The sequence below is a fragment of the Lissotriton vulgaris genome, chromosome 4_1, assembly GCF_964263255.1.
Source record: "Lissotriton vulgaris chromosome 4_1, aLisVul1.2, whole genome shotgun sequence".
In the NCBI taxonomy this organism is placed as follows: Eukaryota; Metazoa; Chordata; class Amphibia; order Caudata; family Salamandridae; genus Lissotriton; species Lissotriton vulgaris.
The window spans coordinates 538,555,204-538,575,949 of NC_141691.1; the positions used below are offsets into that span (position 1 = coordinate 538,555,204).

General features: G+C 33.5%; 15 non-coding genes across 15 annotated transcripts; 7 read left to right on the plus strand and 8 right to left on the minus strand.

The window, feature by feature from the left end:
- The first annotated feature begins 1,788 nt into the window (after window positions 1-1,788).
- Window positions 1,789-1,860, plus strand: TRNAQ-CUG (transfer RNA glutamine (anticodon CUG)). Its single transcript has one exon. It is a non-coding gene; the product is annotated as a tRNA-Gln (tRNA).
- An 825-nt stretch (window positions 1,861-2,685) lies between these two features.
- TRNAQ-UUG (transfer RNA glutamine (anticodon UUG)) lies at window positions 2,686-2,757 on the minus strand. Its single transcript has one exon. It is a non-coding gene; the product is annotated as a tRNA-Gln (tRNA).
- Window positions 2,758-4,305: 1,548 nt separating this feature from the next.
- On the plus strand, window positions 4,306-4,377 carry TRNAQ-CUG (transfer RNA glutamine (anticodon CUG)). The gene has a single exon. It is a non-coding gene; the product is annotated as a tRNA-Gln (tRNA).
- Window positions 4,378-5,202: 825 nt separating this feature from the next.
- Window positions 5,203-5,274, minus strand: TRNAQ-UUG (transfer RNA glutamine (anticodon UUG)). Its single transcript has one exon. It is a non-coding gene; the product is annotated as a tRNA-Gln (tRNA).
- A 1,547-nt stretch (window positions 5,275-6,821) lies between these two features.
- TRNAQ-CUG (transfer RNA glutamine (anticodon CUG)) lies at window positions 6,822-6,893 on the plus strand. Its single transcript has one exon. It is a non-coding gene; the product is annotated as a tRNA-Gln (tRNA).
- An 825-nt stretch (window positions 6,894-7,718) lies between these two features.
- On the minus strand, window positions 7,719-7,790 carry TRNAQ-UUG (transfer RNA glutamine (anticodon UUG)). The gene has a single exon. It is a non-coding gene; the product is annotated as a tRNA-Gln (tRNA).
- A 1,548-nt stretch (window positions 7,791-9,338) lies between these two features.
- TRNAQ-CUG (transfer RNA glutamine (anticodon CUG)) lies at window positions 9,339-9,410 on the plus strand. Its single transcript has one exon. It is a non-coding gene; the product is annotated as a tRNA-Gln (tRNA).
- An 825-nt stretch (window positions 9,411-10,235) lies between these two features.
- On the minus strand, window positions 10,236-10,307 carry TRNAQ-UUG (transfer RNA glutamine (anticodon UUG)). The gene has a single exon. It is a non-coding gene; the product is annotated as a tRNA-Gln (tRNA).
- A 2,444-nt stretch (window positions 10,308-12,751) lies between these two features.
- Window positions 12,752-12,823, minus strand: TRNAQ-UUG (transfer RNA glutamine (anticodon UUG)). Its single transcript has one exon. It is a non-coding gene; the product is annotated as a tRNA-Gln (tRNA).
- A 1,548-nt stretch (window positions 12,824-14,371) lies between these two features.
- TRNAQ-CUG (transfer RNA glutamine (anticodon CUG)) lies at window positions 14,372-14,443 on the plus strand. Its single transcript has one exon. It is a non-coding gene; the product is annotated as a tRNA-Gln (tRNA).
- Window positions 14,444-15,268: 825 nt separating this feature from the next.
- Window positions 15,269-15,340, minus strand: TRNAQ-UUG (transfer RNA glutamine (anticodon UUG)). The gene has a single exon. It is a non-coding gene; the product is annotated as a tRNA-Gln (tRNA).
- A 1,547-nt stretch (window positions 15,341-16,887) lies between these two features.
- Window positions 16,888-16,959, plus strand: TRNAQ-CUG (transfer RNA glutamine (anticodon CUG)). Its single transcript has one exon. It is a non-coding gene; the product is annotated as a tRNA-Gln (tRNA).
- Window positions 16,960-17,784: 825 nt separating this feature from the next.
- Window positions 17,785-17,856, minus strand: TRNAQ-UUG (transfer RNA glutamine (anticodon UUG)). Its single transcript has one exon. It is a non-coding gene; the product is annotated as a tRNA-Gln (tRNA).
- A 1,547-nt stretch (window positions 17,857-19,403) lies between these two features.
- TRNAQ-CUG (transfer RNA glutamine (anticodon CUG)) lies at window positions 19,404-19,475 on the plus strand. The gene has a single exon. It is a non-coding gene; the product is annotated as a tRNA-Gln (tRNA).
- An 825-nt stretch (window positions 19,476-20,300) lies between these two features.
- TRNAQ-UUG (transfer RNA glutamine (anticodon UUG)) lies at window positions 20,301-20,372 on the minus strand. Its single transcript has one exon. It is a non-coding gene; the product is annotated as a tRNA-Gln (tRNA).
- Between the last annotated feature and the right edge of the window lie 374 nt (window positions 20,373-20,746).

A 20,746-nucleotide genomic window follows, 5' to 3' on the forward strand; every position in this document is an offset into this window, starting at 1 on the left:
TGTCTCATTATTTTGAGCCATTGTATTTCCAGGTTTTCTAAAAGTTCTATCATTTGCTCACATCAAATAGACTTTAAAAATACAATCAATAAATTAATGTTTCACTCTACCCGTGTTAGATTTATGATATTTATGAATACACTTGACAGAAAAAGATTTGGTCATAAGTCATGAAAGTGGTCCCACCGAGATTTGAACTCGGATCCAAAGTCCAAAGTGCTAACCATTACACCATGGAACCTCCCATGTGACAGGGGAGCAAATTGCTGCAGCAATGTGGACATTTCAAATTTTTTATTTTCTACAGTCAAAGACAAACAGAATTACATAACTTTTCTATTCTGTTCAACTTTTGCCTATTGAACTATGTTAGGGAAGGATGTTGCACAAAGGACTCAAGTAACGCTATGACTCTGTTGAACAGTACTTTTTATGTGAGATACGATTTTGCAATAAAAGATAAGATTCCCCCGTGAATGCAATCTCTTCTGCCAAAATGGAAAGCTCAACCTGGTACAGGTGGGTTGATGGTGTTATGCTTGTCAATCTGGACTCTGAAAACAGGGATCTAAGTACAAAGCTCAGTGGGACTTATCTAAACTTTACGATTTTTTTTCCATTCAGTTCTTAGAAGTATTAATTGGAAAAACATCTCATTTACTTATAAACTTGTACGTATCAACTTATATGTATGTATCTCCCTATATATCGCTATATGTCTATGTATTTTTATCGGAAAATATAAATATATACATTATAAAAATACGTATAATTAATAGAGGTGAAAATAATGAACAGTTGTTGCCTCTCCGCATTTGAAACATGAGCTTCTTCTCCTTCCTCTTCTATATGTCCTGAAATTGAGATAGTCACTTTTTAATCAATTTTGATCTAACAACATAGTTGATTTGTACAAAGCATATCATACGATCTGTGAATAATTCTAAAAAAGAAAATTAGATCAGTACCTTTGAGGCCTCCAAGCAAAAGCTTATATTTCATGATTGCAGATCGACTGTTGAAAATCAGCATGAGAAATGTTTTATTTCACAATTTCCATACTAATATACAAAAAACATTTGTACTATCTGAATGATACCGTCATTGTGGTTCTCTAGGTTTGATTTAAGAACACATCTCTTTCAGAATGTGCTATATTCGCCTTATCAATAGTGTGGAAATCTTCAAAAAGGAATGCTGGGAATCAGCCCTCTGAAATGCATTTGAGAAAAACAGGATAGGATTTTGTAATGTCGCACTATTTTGTGTAGGAATCTGATGTAAAAGTATTATGAAGTTCGTATTTCTGTAACTTGTTCAAGCTGTTGGACATTTTGAAAGGAGTCAACATTTGTCTCTTTCAACGTACTGGTATTGGATTGGAGCTATCAATAACAAAAGATGACAGAAATGTAAAAGGTCGAGATTAGTAAAATAGTACCTCAAAGAATTGGACTGGTACCTTTGCATGCAAAGTCCAAAGTGCCAACCGTTGCTCTTTGGAGCCACCCATGTGAGAGACAGAGAAATGGATGTAGTAGTTTGGAAATGTAGAATGTTTTAATATTCTTCAGTCAAATATGATCATTATGTTGTAAATTGCATGTCCTGATAAACGTTTGCACATTTAACACTGTTATGGAGAATGTAGCTGAAAAGAATCAAATCACATTGTAGCTCTTTACACTATGAGCATTCAACTGAGTTATCTTTTCATCAATGTAAGAAAAGCCCCTGCACTGATGCGCTCTCTTTTGTCTCAATGGAAAAATCCCTCATGTATGGCAGGGTTCCATGGTGTAATGGTTAGCACTCTGGACTCTGAATCCAGCGATCCGAGTTCAAATCTCGGTGGGACCTGCTTGAATTATGAGATTTAATATTTCACTAATTTCTTAGAATTTGGACTTGGAAAAACATAACGTCAAAGTTTTATACTGAAACTTATCAACGTATAAGTATGTATCTATGTACAGATGGCTATATCCATCTAGATAGCGATAATACAATATAAAGAAATGAATTATTCATAAACATAAGTACTGAAGCTGAAAACTAAAAACTGTTCTTTCCCATCCACAATTTAAGCAAGAGGTTCTTTTCCTTTCTCATCTTTATGATCAGTAATAAGATAGTTAATTTTGCTGATTTCTTATCTGACAACATTCTTAACTTACACATTGCATTTAATTGTGAATTTCTTTGAAAGAGGAATTCAGATTAATACATTTGACATGTCTTTCGAAAGATTCTACTTTGTGGTTATGGATCTACTTTAGAAAAACAGAGTGTAAATATCTGTGTGTCTTAATTTCAAGATTGTTATTTAAAAGTTCATCTCTTCTGTCCCCAAAATACACAATTTGATTCCTCAAGTTTTCTTTTAATGAAGGCTTTCCAATTTAAAAAGTTCCTTGTTCCCCTTATCAATAACAGTAAGATTTAAACAAGTAATATCTTGCATCAGCTTCTTGTGATGAGTTGAGAAAACAGAGTCAGCTCACAAAATGTCTCATTATTTTGAGCCATTTTATTTCCATGTTTTCTAAAAGTTCTATCATTTGCTCACATCAAATAGACTTTAAAAATACAATCAATAAATTAATGTTTCACTCTACCCGTGTTAGATTTATGATATTTATGAATACACTTGACAGAAAAAGATTTGGTCATAAGTCATGAAAGTGGTCCCACCGAGATTTGAACTTGGATCCTTGGATTCAAAGTCCAAAGTGCTAACCATTACACCATGGAACCTCCCATGTGACAGGGGAGCAAATTGCTGCAGCAATGTGGACATTTCACATTTTTTATTTTCTACAGTCAAAGACAAACAGAATTACATAACTTTTCTATTCTGTTCAACTTTTGCCTATTGAACTATGTTAGGGAAGGATGTTGCACAAAGGACTCAAGTAACGCTATGACTCTGTTGAACAGTACTTTTTATGTGAGATAAGATTTTGCAATAAAAGATAAGATTCCCCCGTGAATGCAATCTCTTCTGCCAAAATGGAAAGCTCAACCTGGTACAGGTGGGTTGATGGTGTTATGCTTGTCAATCTGGACTCTGAAAACAGGGATCTAAGTACAAAGCTCAGTGGGACTTATCTAAACTTTACGGTTTTTTTTCCATTCAGTTCTTAGAAGTATTAATTGGAAAAACATCTCATTTACTTATAAACTTGTACGTATCAACTTATATGTATGTATCTCCCTATATATCGCTATATGTCTATGTATTTTTATCGGAAAATATAAATATATACATTATAAAAATATGTATAATTAATAGAGGTGAAAATAAAGAACAGTTGTTGCCTCTCCGCATTTGAAACATGAGCTTCTTCTCCTTCCTCTTCTATATGTCCTGAAATTGAGATAGTCACTTTTTAATCAATTTTGACCTAACAGCATAGTTGATTTGTACAAAGCATATCATACGATCTGTGAATAATTCTAAAAAAAGAAAATTAGATCAGTACCTTTGAGGCCTCCAAGCAAAAGCTTATATTTCATGATTGCAGATCGACTGTTGAAAATCAGCATGAGAAATGTTTTATTTCACAATTTCCATACTAATATACAAAAAACATTTGTACTATCTGAATGATACCGTCATTGTGGTTCTCTAGGTTTGATTTAAGAACACATCTCTTTCAAAATGTGCTATATTCGCCTTATCAATAGTGTAGAAATCTTCAAAAAGGAATGCTGGGAATCAGCCCTCTGAAATGCATTTGAGAAAAACAGGATAGGATTTTGTAATGTCGCACTATTTTGTGTAGGAATCTGATGTAAAAGTATTATAAAGTTCGTATTTCTGTAACTTGTTCAAGCTGTTGGACATTTTGAAAGGAGTCAACATTTGTCTCGTTCAACCTACTGGTATTGGATTGGAGCTATCAATAACAAAAGATGACAGAAATATAAAAGGTTGAGATTAGTAAAATAGTACCTCAAAGAATTGGACTGGTACCTTTGCATGCAAAGTCCAAAGTGCCAACCGTTGCTCTTTGGAGCCACCCATGTGAGAGACAGAGAAATGGATGTAGTAGTTTGGAAATGTAGAATGTTTTAATATTCTTCAGTCAAATATGATCATTATTTTGTAAATTGCATGTCCTGATAAACGTTTGCACATTTAACACTGTTATGGAGAATGTAGCTGAAAAGAATCAAATCACATTGTAGCTCTTTACACTATGAGCATTCAACTGAGTTATCTTTTCATCAATGTAAGAAAAGCCCCTGCACTGATGCGCTCTCTTTTGTCTCAATGGAAAAATCCCTCATGTATGGCAGGGTTCCATGGTGTAATGGTTAGCACTCTGGACTCTGAATCCAGCGATCCGAGTTCAAATCTCGGTGGGACCTGCTTGAATTATGAGATTTAATATTTCACTAATTTCTTAGAATTTGGACTTGGAAAAACATAACGTCAAAGTTTTATACTGTAACTTATCAACGTATAAGTATGTATCTATGTACAGATGGCTATATCCATCTAGATAGCGATAATACAATATAAAGAAATGAAAAATTCATAAACATAAGTACTGAAGCTGAAAACTAAAAACTGTTCTTTCCCATCCACAATTTAAGCAAGAGGTTCTTTTCCTTTCTCATCTTTATGATCAGTAATAAGATAGTTAATTTTGCTGATTTCTTATCTGACAACATTCTTAACTTACACAGTGCATTTAATTGTGAATTTCTTTGAAAGAGGAATTCAGATTAATACATTTGACATGTCTTTCGAAAGATTCTACTTTGTGGTTATGGATCTACTTTAGAAAAACAGAGTGTAAATATCTGTGTGTCTTAATTTCAAGATTGTTATTTAAAAGTTCATCTCTTCTGTCCCCAAAATACACAATTTGATTCCTCAAGTTTTCTTTTAATGAAGGCTTTCCAATTAAAAAAGTTCCTTGTTCCCCTTATCAATAACAGTAAGATTTAAACAAGTAATATCTTGCATCAGCCTCTTGTGATGAGTTGAGAAAACAGAGTCAGCTCACAAAATGTCTCATTATTTTGAGCCATTGTATTTCCAGGTTTTCTAAAAGTTCTATCATTTGCTCACATCAAATAGACTTTAAAAATACAATCAATAAATTAATGTTTCACTCTACCCGTGTTAGATTTATGATATTTATGAATACACTTGACAGAAAAAGATTTGGTCATAAGTCATGAAAGTGGTCCCACCGAGATTTGAACTCGGATCCTTGGATTCAAAGTCCAAAGTGCTAACCATTACACCATGGAACCTCCCATGTGACAGGGGAGCAAATTGCTGCAGCAATGTGGACATTTCAAATTTTTTATTTTCTACAGTCAAAGACAAACAGAATTACATAACTTTTCTATTCTGTTCAACTTTTGCCTATTGAACTATGTTAGGGAAGGATGTTGCACAAAGGACTCAAGTAACGCTATGACTCTGTTGAACAGTACTTTTTATGTGAGATACGATTTTGCAATAAAAGATAAGATTCCCCCGTGAATGCAATCTCTTCTGCCAAAATGGAAAGCTCAACCTGGTACAGGTGGGTTGATGGTGTTATGCTTGTCAATCTGGACTCTGAAAACAGGGATCTAAGTACAAAGCTCAGTGGGACTTATCTAAACTTTACGATTTTTTTTCCATTCAGTTCTTAGAAGTATTAATTGGAAAAACATCTCATTTACTTATAAACTTGTACGTATCAACTTATATGTATGTATCTCCCTATATATCGCTATATGTCTATGTATTTTTATCGGAAAATATAAATATATACATTATAAAAATACGTATAATTAATAGAGGTGAAAATAATGAACAGTTGTTGCCTCTCCGCATTTGAAACATGAGCTTCTTCTCCTTCCTCTTCTATATGTCCTGAAATTGAGATAGTCACTTTTTAATCAATTTTGATCTAACAACATAGTTGATTTGTACAAAGCATATCATACGATCTGTGAATAATTCTAAAAAAGAAAATTAGATCAGTACCTTTGAGGCCTCCAAGCAAAAGCTTATATTTCATGATTGCAGATCGACTGTTGAAAATCAGCATGAGAAATGTTTTATTTCACAATTTCCATACTAATATACAAAAAACATTTGTACTATCTGAATGATACCGTCATTGTGGTTCTCTAGGTTTGATTTAAGAACACATCTCTTTCAGAATGTGCTATATTCGCCTTATCAATAGTGTGGAAATCTTCAAAAAGGAATGCTGGGAATCAGCCCTCTGAAATGCATTTGAGAAAAACAGGATAGGATTTTGTAATGTCGCACTATTTTGTGTAGGAATCTGATGTAAAAGTATTATGAAGTTCGTATTTCTGTAACTTGTTCAAGCTGTTGGACATTTTGAAAGGAGTCAACATTTGTCTCTTTCAACGTACTGGTATTGGATTGGAGCTATCAATAACAAAAGATGACAGAAATGTAAAAGGTCGAGATTAGTAAAATAGTACCTCAAAGAATTGGACTGGTACCTTTGCATGCAAAGTCCAAAGTGCCAACCGTTGCTCTTTGGAGCCACCCATGTGAGAGACAGAGAAATGGATGTAGTAGTTTGGAAATGTAGAATGTTTTAATATTCTTCAGTCAAATATGATCATTATTTTGTAAATTGCATGTCCTGATAAACGTTTGCACATTTAACACTGTTATGGAGAATGTAGCTGAAAAGAATCAAATCACATTGTAGCTCTTTACACTATGAGCATTCAACTGAGTTTTCTTTTCATCAATGTAAGAAAAGCCCCTGCACTGATGCGCTCTCTTTTGTCTCAATGGAAAAATCCCTCATGTATGGCAGGGTTCCATGGTGTAATGGTTAGCACTCTGGACTCTGAATCCAGCGATCCGAGTTCAAATCTCGGTGGGACCTGCTTGAATTATGAGATTTAATATTTCACTAATTTCTTAGAATTTGGACTTGGAAAAACATAACGTCAAAGTTTTATACTGAAACTTATCAACGTATAAGTATGTATCTATGTACAGATGGCTATATCCATCTAGATAGCGATAATACAATATAAAGAAATGAATTATTCATAAACATAAGTACTGAAGCTGAAAACTAAAAACTGTTCTTTCCCATCCACAATTTAAGCAAGAGGTTCTTTTCCTTTCTCATCTTTATGATCAGTAATAAGATAGTTAATTTTGCTGATTTCTTATCTGACAACATTCTTAACTTACACATTGCATTTAATTGTGAATTTCTTTGAAAGAGGAATTCAGATTAATACATTTGACATGTCTTTCGAAAGATTCTACTTTGTGGTTATGGATCTACTTTAGAAAAACAGAGTGTAAATATCTGTGTGTCTTAATTTCAAGATTGTTATTTAAAAGTTCATCTCTTCTGTCCCCAAAATACACAATTTGATTCCTCAAGTTTTCTTTTAATGAAGGCTTTCCAATTTAAAAAGTTCCTTGTTCCCCTTATCAATAACAGTAAGATTTAAACAAGTAATATCTTGCATCAGCTTCTTGTGATGAGTTGAGAAAACAGAGTCAGCTCACAAAATGTCTCATTATTTTGAGCCATTTTATTTCCATGTTTTCTAAAAGTTCTATCATTTGCTCACATCAAATAGACTTTAAAAATACAATCAATAAATTAATGTTTCACTCTACCCGTGTTAGATTTATGATATTTATGAATACACTTGACAGAAAAAGATTTGGTCATAAGTCATGAAAGTGGTCCCACTGAGATTTGAACTCGGATCCTTGGATTCAAAGTCCAAAGTGCTAACCATTACACCATGGAACCTCCCATGTGACAGGGGAGCAAATTGCTGCAGCAATGTGGACATTTCACATTTTTTATTTTCTACAGTCAAAGACAAACAGAATTACATAACTTTTCTATTCTGTTCAACTTTTGCCTATTGAACTATGTTAGGGAAGGATGTTGCACAAAGGACTCAAGTAACGCTATGACTCTGTTGAACAGTACTTTTTATGTGAGATAAGATTTTGCAATAAAAGATAAGATTCCCCCGTGAATGCAATCTCTTCTGCCAAAATGGAAAGCTCAACCTGGTACAGGTGGGTTGATGGTGTTATGCTTGTCAATCTGGACTCTGAAAACAGGGATCTAAGTACAAAGCTCAGTGGGACTTATCTAAACTTTACGGTTTTTTTTCCATTCAGTTCTTAGAAGTATTAATTGGAAAAACATCTCATTTACTTATAAACTTGTACGTATCAACTTATATGTATGTATCTCCCTATATATCGCTATATGTCTATGTATTTTTATCGGAAAATATAAATATATACATTATAAAAATATGTATAATTAATAGAGGTGAAAATAAAGAACAGTTGTTGCCTCTCCGCATTTGAAACATGAGCTTCTTCTCCTTCCTCTTCTATATGTCCTGAAATTGAGATAGTCACTTTTTAATCAATTTTGACCTAACAGCATAGTTGATTTGTACAAAGCATATCATACGATCTGTGAATAATTCTAAAAAAAGAAAATTAGATCAGTACCTTTGAGGCCTCCAAGCAAAAGCTTATATTTCATGATTGCAGATCGACTGTTGAAAATCAGCATGAGAAATGTTTTATTTCACAATTTCCATACTAATATACAAAAAACATTTGTACTATCTGAATGATACCGTCATTGTGGTTCTCTAGGTTTGATTTAAGAACACATCTCTTTCAAAATGTGCTATATTCGCCTTATCAATAGTGTAGAAATCTTCAAAAAGGAATGCTGGGAATCAGCCCTCTGAAATGCATTTGAGAAAAACAGGATAGGATTTTGTAATGTCGCACTATTTTGTGTAGGAATCTGATGTAAAAGTATTATAAAGTTCGTATTTCTGTAACTTGTTCAAGCTGTTGGACATTTTGAAAGGAGTCAACATTTGTCTCGTTCAACCTACTGGTATTGGATTGGAGCTATCAATAACAAAAGATGACAGAAATGTAAAAGGTTGAGATTAGTAAAATAGTACCTCAAAGAATTGGACTGGTACCTTTGCATGCAAAGTCCAAAGTGCCAACCGTTGCTCTTTGGAGCCACCCATGTGAGAGACAGAGAAATGGATGTAGTAGTTTGGAAATGTAGAATGTTTTAATATTCTTCAGTCAAATATGATCATTATTTTGTAAATTGCATGTCCTGATAAATGTTTGCACATTTAACACTGTTATGGAGAATGTAGCTGAAAAGAATCAAATCACATTGTAGCTCTTTACACTATGAGCATTCAACTGAGTTATCTTTTCATCAATGTAAGAAAAGCCCCTGCACTGATGCGCTCTCTTTTGTCTCAATGGAAAAATCCCTCATGTATGGCAGGGTTCCATGGTGTAATGGTTAGCACTCTGGACTCTGAATCCAGCGATCCGAGTTCAAATCTCGGTGGGACCTGCTTGAATTATGAGATTTAATATTTCACTAATTTCTTAGAATTTGGACTTGGAAAAACATAACGTCAAAGTTTTATACTGAAACTTATCAACGTATAAGTATGTATCTATGTACAGATGGCTATATCCATCTAGATAGCGATAATACAATATAAAGAAATGAATTATTCATAAACATAAGTACTGAAGCTGAAAACTAAAAACTGTTCTTTCCCATCCACAATTTAAGCAAGAGGTTCTTTTCCTTTCTCATCTTTATGATCAGTAATAAGATAGTTAATTTTGCTGATTTCTTATCTGACAACATTCTTAACTTACACATTGCATTTAATTGTGAATTTCTTTGAAAGAGGAATTCAGATTAATACATTTGACATGTCTTTCGAAAGATTCTACTTTGTGGTTATGGATCTACTTTAGAAAAACAGAGTGTAAATATCTGTGTGTCTTAATTTCAAGATTGTTATTTAAAAGTTCATCTCTTCTGTCCCCAAAATACACAATTTGATTCCTCAAGTTTTCTTTTAATGAAGGCTTTCCAATTAAAAAAGTTCCTTGTTCCCCTTATCAATAACAGTAAGATTTAAACAAGTAATATCTTGCATCAGCCTCTTGTGATGAGTTGAGAAAACAGAGTCAGCTCACAAAATGTCTCATTATTTTGAGCCATTGTATTTCCAGGTTTTCTAAAAGTTCTATCATTTGCTCACATCAAATAGACTTTAAAAATACAATCAATAAATCAATGTTTCACTCTACCCGTGTTAGATTTATGATATTTATGAATACACTTGACAGAAAAAGATTTGGTCATAAGTCATGAAAGTGGTCCCACCGAGATTTGAACTCGGATCCTTGGATTCAAAGTCCAAAGTGCTAACCATTACACCATGGAACCTCCCATGTGACAGGGGAGCAAATTGCTGCAGCAATGTGGACATTTCAAATTTTTTATTTTCTACAGTCAAAGACAAACAGAATTACATAACTTTTCTATTCTGTTCAACTTTTGCCTATTGAACTATGTTAGGGAAGGATGTTGCACAAAGGACTCAAGTAACGCTATGACTCTGTTGAACAGTACTTTTTATGTGAGATACGATTTTGCAATAAAAGATAAGATTCCCCCGTGAATGCAATCTCTTCTGCCAAAATGGAAAGCTCAACCTGGTACAGGTGGGTTGATGGTGTTATGCTTGTCAATCTGGACTCTGAAAACAGGGATCTAAGTACAAAGCTCAGTGGGACTTATCTAAACTTTACGATTTTTTTTCCATTCAGTTCTTAGAAGTATTAATTGGAAAAACATCTCATTTACTTATAAACTTGTACGTATCAACTTATATGTATGTATCTCCCTATATATCGCTATATGTCTATGTATTTTTATCGGAAAATATAAATATATACATTATAAAAATACGTATAATTAATAGAGGTGAAAATAATGAACAGTTGTTGCCTCTCCGCATTTGAAACATGAGCTTCTTCTCCTTCCTCTTCTATATGTCCTGAAATTGAGATAGTCACTTTTTAATCAATTTTGATCTAACAACATAGTTGATTTGTACAAAGCATATCATACGATCTGTGAATAATTCTAAAAAAGAAAATTAGATCAGTACCTTTGAGGCCTCCAAGCAAAAGCTTATATTTCATGATTGCAGATCGACTGTTGAAAATCAGCATGAGAAATGTTTTATTTCACAATTTCCATACTAATATACAAAAAACATTTGTACTATCTGAATGATACCGTCATTGTGGTTCTCTAGGTTTGATTTAAGAACACATCTCTTTCAGAATGTGCTATATTCGCCTTATCAATAGTGTGGAAATCTTCAAAAAGGAATGCTGGGAATCAGCCCTCTGAAATGCATTTGAGAAAAACAGGATAGGATTTTGTAATGTCGCACTATTTTGTGTAGGAATCTGATGTAAAAGTATTATGAAGTTCGTATTTCTGTAACTTGTTCAAGCTGTTGGACATTTTGAAAGGAGTCAACATTTGTCTCTTTCAACGTACTGGTATTGGATTGGAGCTATCAATAACAAAAGATGACAGAAATGTAAAAGGTCGAGATTAGTAAAATAGTACCTCAAAGAATTGGACTGGTACCTTTGCATGCAAAGTCCAAAGTGCCAACCGTTGCTCTTTGGAGCCACCCATGTGAGAGACAGAGAAATGGATGTAGTAGTTTGGAAATGTAGAATGTTTTAATATTCTTCAGTCAAATATGATCATTATTTTGTAAATTGCATGTCCTGATAAACGTTTGCACATTTAACACTGTTATGGAGAATGTAGCTGAAAAGAATCAAATCACATTGTAGCTCTTTACACTATGAGCATTCAACTGAGTTTTCTTTTCATCAATGTAAGAAAAGCCCCTGCACTGATGCGCTCTCTTTTGTCTCAATGGAAAAATCCCTCATGTATGGCAGGGTTCCATGGTGTAATGGTTAGCACTCTGGACTCTGAATCCAGCGATCCGAGTTCAAATCTCTGTGGGACCTGCTTGAATTATGAGATTTAATATTTCACTAATTTCTTAGAATTTGGACTTGGAAAAACATAACGTCAAAGTTTTATACTGAAACTTATCAACGTATAAGTATGTATCTATGTACAGATGGCTATATCCATCTAGATAGCGATAATACAATATAAAGAAATGAATTATTCATAAACATAAGTACTGAAGCTGAAAACTAAAAACTGTTCTTTCCCATCCACAATTTAAGCAAGAGGTTCTTTTCCTTTCTCATCTTTATGATCAGTAATAAGATAGTTAATTTTGCTGATTTCTTATCTGACAACATTCTTAACTTACACATTGCATTTAATTGTGAATTTCTTTGAAAGAGGAATTCAGATTAATACATTTGACATGTCTTTCGAAAGATTCTACTTTGTGGTTATGGATCTACTTTAGAAAAACAGAGTGTAAATATCTGTGTGTCTTAATTTCAAGATTGTTATTTAAAAGTTCATCTCTTCTGTCCCCAAAATACACAATTTGATTCCTCAAGTTTTCTTTTAATGAAGGCTTTCCAATTTAAAAAGTTCCTTGTTCCCCTTATCAATAACAGTAAGATTTAAACAAGTAATATCTTGCATCAGCTTCTTGTGATGAGTTGAGAAAACAGAGTCAGCTCACAAAATGTCTCATTATTTTGAGCCATTTTATTTCCATGTTTTCTAAAAGTTCTATCATTTGCTCACATCAAATAGACTTTAAAAATACAATCAATAAATTAATGTTTCACTCTACCCGTGTTAGATTTATGATATTTATGAATACACTTGACAGAAAAAGATTTGGTCATAAGTCATGAAAGTGGTCCCACTGAGATTTGAACTCGGATCCTTGGATTCAAAGTCCAAAGTGCTAACCATTACACCATGGAACCTCCCATGTGACAGGGGAGCAAATTGCTGCAGCAATGTGGACATTTCACATTTTTTATTTTCTACAGTCAAAGACAAACAGAATTACATAACTTTTCTATTCTGTTCAACTTTTGCCTATTGAACTATGTTAGGGAAGGATGTTGCACAAAGGACTCAAGTAACGCTATGACTCTGTTGAACAGTACTTTTTATGTGAGATAAGATTTTGCAATAAAAGATAAGATTCCCCCGTGAATGCAATCTCTTCTGCCAAAATGGAAAGCTCAACCTGGTACAGGTGGGTTGATGGTGTTATGCTTGTCAATCTGGACTCTGAAAACAGGGATCTAAGTACAAAGCTCAGTGGGACTTATCTAAACTTTACGGTTTTTTTTCCATTCAGTTCTTAGAAGTATTAATTGGAAAAACATCTCATTTACTTATAAACTTGTACGTATCAACTTATATGTATGTATCTCCCTATATATCGCTATATGTCTATGTATTTTTATCGGAAAATATAAATATATACATTATAAAAATATGTATAATTAATAGAGGTGAAAATAAAGAACAGTTGTTGCCTCTCCGCATTTGAAACATGAGCTTCTTCTCCTTCCTCTTCTATATGTCCTGAAATTGAGATAGTCACTTTTTAATCAATTTTGACCTAACAGCATAGTTGATTTGTACAAAGCATATCATACGATCTGTGAATAATTCTAAAAAAAGAAAATTAGATCAGTACCTTTGAGGCCTCCAAGCAAAAGCTTATATTTCATGATTGCAGATCGACTGTTGAAAATCAGCATGAGAAATGTTTTATTTCACAATTTCCATACTAATATACAAAAAACATTTGTACTATCTGAATGATACCGTCATTGTGGTTCTCTAGGTTTGATTTAAGAACACATCTCTTTCAAAATGTGCTATATTCGCCTTATCAATAGTGTAGAAATCTTCAAAAAGGAATGCTGGGAATCAGCCCTCTGAAATGCATTTGAGAAAAACAGGATAGGATTTTGTAATGTCGCACTATTTTGTGTAGGAATCTGATGTAAAAGTATTATAAAGTTCGTATTTCTGTAACTTGTTCAAGCTGTTGGACATTTTGAAAGGAGTCAACATTTGTCTCGTTCAACCTACTGGTATTGGATTGGAGCTATCAATAACAAAAGATGACAGAAATGTAAAAGGTTGAGATTAGTAAAATAGTACCTCAAAGAATTGGACTGGTACCTTTGCATGCAAAGTCCAAAGTGCCAACCGTTGCTCTTTGGAGCCACCCATGTGAGAGACAGAGAAATGGATGTAGTAGTTTGGAAATGTAGAATGTTTTAATATTCTTCAGTCAAATATGATCATTATTTTGTAAATTGCATGTCCTGATAAATGTTTGCACATTTAACACTGTTATGGAGAATGTAGCTGAAAAGAATCAAATCACATTGTAGCTCTTTACACTATGAGCATTCAACTGAGTTATCTTTTCATCAATGTAAGAAAAGCCCCTGCACTGATGCGCTCTCTTTTGTCTCAATGGAAAAATCCCTCATGTATGGCAGGGTTCCATGGTGTAATGGTTAGCACTCTGGACTCTGAATCCAGCGATCCGAGTTCAAATCTCGGTGGGACCTGCTTGAATTATGAGATTTAATATTTCACTAATTTCTTAGAATTTGGACTTGGAAAAACATAACGTCAAAGTTTTATACTGAAACTTATCAACGTATAAGTATGTATATATGTACAGATGGCTATATCCATCTAGATAGCGATAATACAATATAAAGAAATGAAAAATTCATAAACATAAGTACTGAAGCTGAAAACTAAAAACTGTTCTTTCCCATCCACAATTTAAGCAAGAGGTTCTTTTCCTTTCTCATCTTTATGATCAGTAATAAGATAGTTAATTTTGCTGATTTCTTATCTGACAACATTCTTAACTTACACAGTGCATTTAATTGTGAATTTCTTTGAAAGAGGAATTCAGATTAATACATTTGACATGTCTTTCGAAAGATTCTACTTTGTGGTTATGGATCTACTTTAGAAAAACAGAGTGTAAATATCTGTGTGTCTTAATTTCAAGATTGTTATTTAAAAGTTCATCTCTTCTGTCCCCAAAATACACAATTTGATTCCTCAAGTTTTCTTTTAATGAAGGCTTTCCAATTAAAAAAGTTCCTTGTTCCCCTTATCAATAACAGTAAGATTTAAACAAGTAATATCTTGCATCAGCCTCTTGTGATGAGTTGAGAAAACAGAGTCAGCTCACAAAATGTCTCATTATTTTGAGCCATTTTATTTCCAGGTTTTCTAAAAGTTCTATCATTTGCTCACATCAAATAGACTTTAAAAATACAATCAATAAATTAATGTTTCACTCTACCCGTGTTAGATTTATGATATTTATGAATACACTTGACAGAAAAAGATTTGGTCATAAGTCATGAAAGTGGTCCCACCGAGATTTGAACTCGGATCCTTGGATTCAAAGTCCAAAGTGCTAACCATTACACCATGGAACCTCCCATGTGACAGGGGAGCAAATTGCTGCAGCAATGTGGACATTTCAAATTTTTTATTTTCTACAGTCAAAGACAAACAGAATTACATAACTTTTCTATTCTGTTCAACTTTTGCCTATTGAACTATGTTAGGGAAGGATGTTGCACAAAGGACTCAAGTAACGCTATGACTCTGTTGAACAGTACTTTTTATGTGAGATACGATTTTGCAATAAAAGATAAGATTCCCCCGTGAATGCAATCTCTTCTGCCAAAATGGAAAGCTCAACCTGGTACAGGTGGGTTGATGGTGTTATGCTTGTCAATCTGGACTCTGAAAACAGGGATCTAAGTACAAAGCTCAGTGGGACTTATCTAAACTTTACGATTTTTTTTCCATTCAGTTCTTAGAAGTATTAATTGGAAAAACATCTCATTTACTTATAAACTTGTACGTATCAACTTATATGTATGTATCTCCCTATATATCGCTATATGTCTATGTATTTTTATCGGAAAATATAAATATATACATTATAAAAATACGTATAATTAATAGAGGTGAAAATAATGAACAGTTGTTGCCTCTCCGCATTTGAAACATGAGCTTCTTCTCCTTCCTCTTCTATATGTCCTGAAATTGAGATAGTCACTTTTTAATCAATTTTGATCTAACAACATAGTTGATTTGTACAAAGCATATCATACGATCTGTGAATAATTCTAAAAAAGAAAATTAGATCAGTACCTTTGAGGCCTCCAAGCAAAAGCTTATATTTCATGATTGCAGATCGACTGTTGAAAATCAGCATGAGAAATGTTTTATTTCACAATTTCCATACTAATATACAAAAAACATTTGTACTATCTGAATGATACCGTCATTGTGGTTCTCTAGGTTTGATTTAAGAACACATCTCTTTCAGAATGTGCTATATTCGCCTTATCAATAGTGTGGAAATCTTCAAAAAGGAATGCTGGGAATCAGCCCTCTGAAATGCATTTGAGAAAAACAGGATAGGATTTTGTAATGTCGCACTATTTTGTGTAGGAATCTGATGTAAAAGTATTATGAAGTTCGTATTTCTGTAACTTGTTCAAGCTGTTGGACATTTTGAAAGGAGTCAACATTTGTCTCTTTCAACGTACTGGTATTGGATTGGAGCTATCAATAACAAAAGATGACAGAAATGTAAAAGGTCGAGATTAGTAAAATAGTACCTCAAAGAATTGGACTGGTACCTTTGCATGCAAAGTCCAAAGTGCCAACCGTTGCTCTTTGGAGCCACCCATGTGAGAGACAGAGAAATGGATGTAGTAGTTTGGAAATGTAGAATGTTTTAATATTCTTCAGTCAAATATGATCATTATTTTGTAAATTGCATGTCCTGATAAACGTTTGCACATTTAACACTGTTATGGAGAATGTAGCTGAAAAGAATCAAATCACATTGTAGCTCTTTACACTATGAGCATTCAACTGAGTTATCTTTTCATCAATGTAAGAAAAGCCCCTGCACTGATGCGCTCTCTTTTGTCTCAATGGAAAAATCCCTCATGTATGGCAGGGTTCCATGGTGTAATGGTTAGCACTCTGGACTCTGAATCCAGCGATCCGAGTTCAAATCTCGGTGGGACCTGCTTGAATTATGAGATTTAATATTTCACTAATTTCTTAGAATTTGGACTTGGAAAAACATAACGTCAAAGTTTTATACTGAAACTTATCAACGTATAAGTATGTATCTATGTACAGATGGCTATATCCATCTAGATAGCGATAATACAATATAAAGAAATGAATTATTCATAAACATAAGTACTGAAGCTGAAAACTAAAAACTGTTCTTTCCCATCCACAATTTAAGCAAGAGGTTCTTTTCCTTTCTCATCTTTATGATCAGTAATAAGATAGTTAATTTTGCTGATTTCTTATCTGACAACATTCTTAACTTACACATTGCATTTAATTGTGAATTTCTTTGAAAGAGGAATTCAGATTAATACATTTGACATGTCTTTCGAAAGATTCTACTTTGTGGTTATGGATCTACTTTAGAAAAACAGAGTGTAAATATCTGTGTGTCTTAATTTCAAGATTGTTATTTAAAAGTTCATCTCTTCTGTCCCCAAAATACACAATTTGATTCCTCAAGTTTTCTTTTAATGAAGGCTTTCCAATTAAAAAAGTTCCTTGTTCCCCTTATCAATAACAGTAAGATTTAAACAAGTAATATCTTGCATCAGCCTCTTGTGATGAGTTGAGAAAACAGAGTCAGCTCACAAAATGTCTCATTATTTTGAGCCATTGTATTTCCAGGTTTTCTAAAAGTTCTATCATTTGCTCACATCAAATAGACTTTAAAAATACAATCAATAAATTAATGTTTCACTCTACCCGTGTTAGATTTATGATATTTATGAATACACTTGACAGAAAAAGATTTGGTCATAAGTCATGAAAGTGGTCCCACCGAGATTTGAACTCGGATCCTTGGATTCAAAGTCCAAAGTGCTAACCATTACACCATGGAACCTCCCATGTGACAGGGGAGCAAATTGCTGCAGCAATGTGGACATTTCAAATTTTTTATTTTCTACAGTCAAAGACAAACAGAATTACATAACTTTTCTATTCTGTTCAACTTTTGCCTATTGAACTATGTTAGGGAAGGATGTTGCACAAAGGACTCAAGTAACGCTATGACTCTGTTGAACAGTACTTTTTATGTGAGATACGATTTTGCAATAAAAGATAAGATTCCCCCGTGAATGCAATCTCTTCTGCCAAAATGGAAAGCTCAACCTGGTACAGGTGGGTTGATGGTGTTATGCTTGTCAATCTGGACTCTGAAAACAGGGATCTAAGTACAAAGCTCAGTGGGACTTATCTAAACTTTACGATTTTTTTTCCATTCAGTTCTTAGAAGTATTAATTGGAAAAACATCTCATTTACTTATAAACTTGTACGTATCAACTTATATGTATGTATCTCCCTATATATCGCTATATGTCTATGTATTTTTATCGGAAAATATAAATATATACATTATAAAAATACGTATAATTAATAGAGGTGAAAATAATGAACAGTTGTTGCCTCTCCGCATTTGAAACATGAGCTTCTTCTCCTTCCTCTTCTATATGTCCTGAAATTGAGATAGTCACTTTTTAATCAATTTTGATCTAACAACATAGTTGATTTGTACAAAGCATATCATACGATCTGTGAATAATTCTAAAAAAGAAAATTAGATCAGTACCTTTGAGGCCTCCAAGCAAAAGCTTATATTTCATGATTGCAGATCGACTGTTGAAAATCAGCATGAGAAATGTTTTATTTCACAATTTCCATACTAATATACAAAAAACATTTGTACTATCTGAATGATACCGTCATTGTGGTTCTCTAGGTTTGATTTAAGAACACATCTCTTTCAGAATGTGCTATATTCGCCTTATCAATAGTGTGGAAATCTTCAAAAAGGAATGCTGGGAATCAGCCCTCTGAAATGCATTTGAGAAAAACAGGATAGGATTTTGTAATGTCGCACTATTTTGTGTAGGAATCTGATGTAAAAGTATTATGAAGTTCGTATTTCTGTAACTTGTTCAAGCTGTTGGACATTTTGAAAGGAGTCAACATTTGTCTCTTTCAACGTACTGGTATTGGATTGGAGCTATCAATAACAAAAGATGACAGAAATGTAAAAGGTCGAGATTAGTAAAATAGTACCTCAAAGAATTGGACTGGTACCTTTGCATGCAAAGTCCAAAGTGCCAACCGTTGCTCTTTGGAGCCACCCATGTGAGAGACAGAGAAATGGATGTAGTAGTTTGGAAATGTAGAATGTTTTAATATTCTTCAGTCAAATATGATCATTATTTTGTAAATTGCATGTCCTGATAAACGTTTGCACATTTAACACTGTTATGGAGAATGTAGCTGAAAAGAATCAAATCACATTGTAGCTCTTTACACTATGAGCATTCAACTGAGTTATCTTTTCATCAATGTAAGAAAAGCCCCTGCACTGATGCGCTCTCTTTTGTCTCAATGGAAAAATCCCTCATGTATGGCAGGGTTCCATGGTGTAATGGTTAGCACTCTGGACTCTGAATCCAGCGATCCGAGTTCAAATCTCGGTGGGACCTGCTTGAATTATGAGATTTAATATTTCACTAATTTCTTAGAATTTGGACTTGGAAAAACATAACGTCAAAGTTTTATACTGAAACTTATCAACGTATAAGTATGTATCTATGTACAGATGGCTATATCCATCTAGATAGCGATAATACAATATAAAGAAATGAATTATTCATAAACATAAGTACTGAAGCTGAAAACTAAAAACTGTTCTTTCCCATCCACAATTTAAGCAAGAGGTTCTTTTCCTTTCTCATCTTTATGATCAGTAATAAGATAGTTAATTTTGCTGATTTCTTATCTGACAACATTCTTAACTTACACATTGCATTTAATTGTGAATTTCTTTGAAAGAGGAATTCAGATTAATACATTTGACATGTCTTTCGAAAGATTCTACTTTGTGGTTATGGATCTACTTTAGAAAAACAGAGTGTAAATATCTGTGTGTCTTAATTTCAAGATTGTTATTTAAAAGTTCATCTCTTCTGTCCCCAAAATACACAATTTGATTCCTCAAGTTTTCTTTTAATGAAGGCTTTCCAATTTAAAAAGTTCCTTGTTCCCCTTATCAATAACAGTAAGATTTAAACAAGTAATATCTTGCATCAGCTTCTTGTGATGAGTTGAGAAAACAGAGTCAGCTCACAAAATGTCTCATTATTTTGAGCCATTTTATTTCCATGTTTTCTAAAAGTTCTATCATTTGCTCACATCAAATAGACTTTAAAAATACAATCAATAAATTAATGTTTCACTCTACCCGTGTTAGATTTATGATATTTATGAATACACTTGACAGAAAAAGATTTGGTCATAAGTCATGAAAGTGGTCCCACCGAGATTTGAACTCGGATCCTTGGATTCAAAGTCCAAAGTGCTAACCATTACACCATGGAACCTCCCATGTGACAGGGGAGCAAATTGCTGCAGCAATGTGGACATTTCACATTTTTTATTTTCTACAGTCAAAGACAAACAGAATTACATAACTTTTCTATTCTGTTCAACTTTTGCCTATTGAACTATGTTAGGGAAGGATGTTGCACAAAGGACTCAAGTAACGCTATGACTCTGTTGAACAGTACTTTTTATGTGAGATAAGATTTTGCAATAAAAGATAAGATTCCCCCGTGAATGCAATCTCTTCTGCCAAAATGGAAAGCTCAACCTGGTACAGGTGGGTTGATGGTGTTATGCTTGTCAATCTGGACTCTGAAAACAGGGATCTAAGTACAAAGCTCAGTGGGACTTATCTAAACTTTACGGTTTTTTT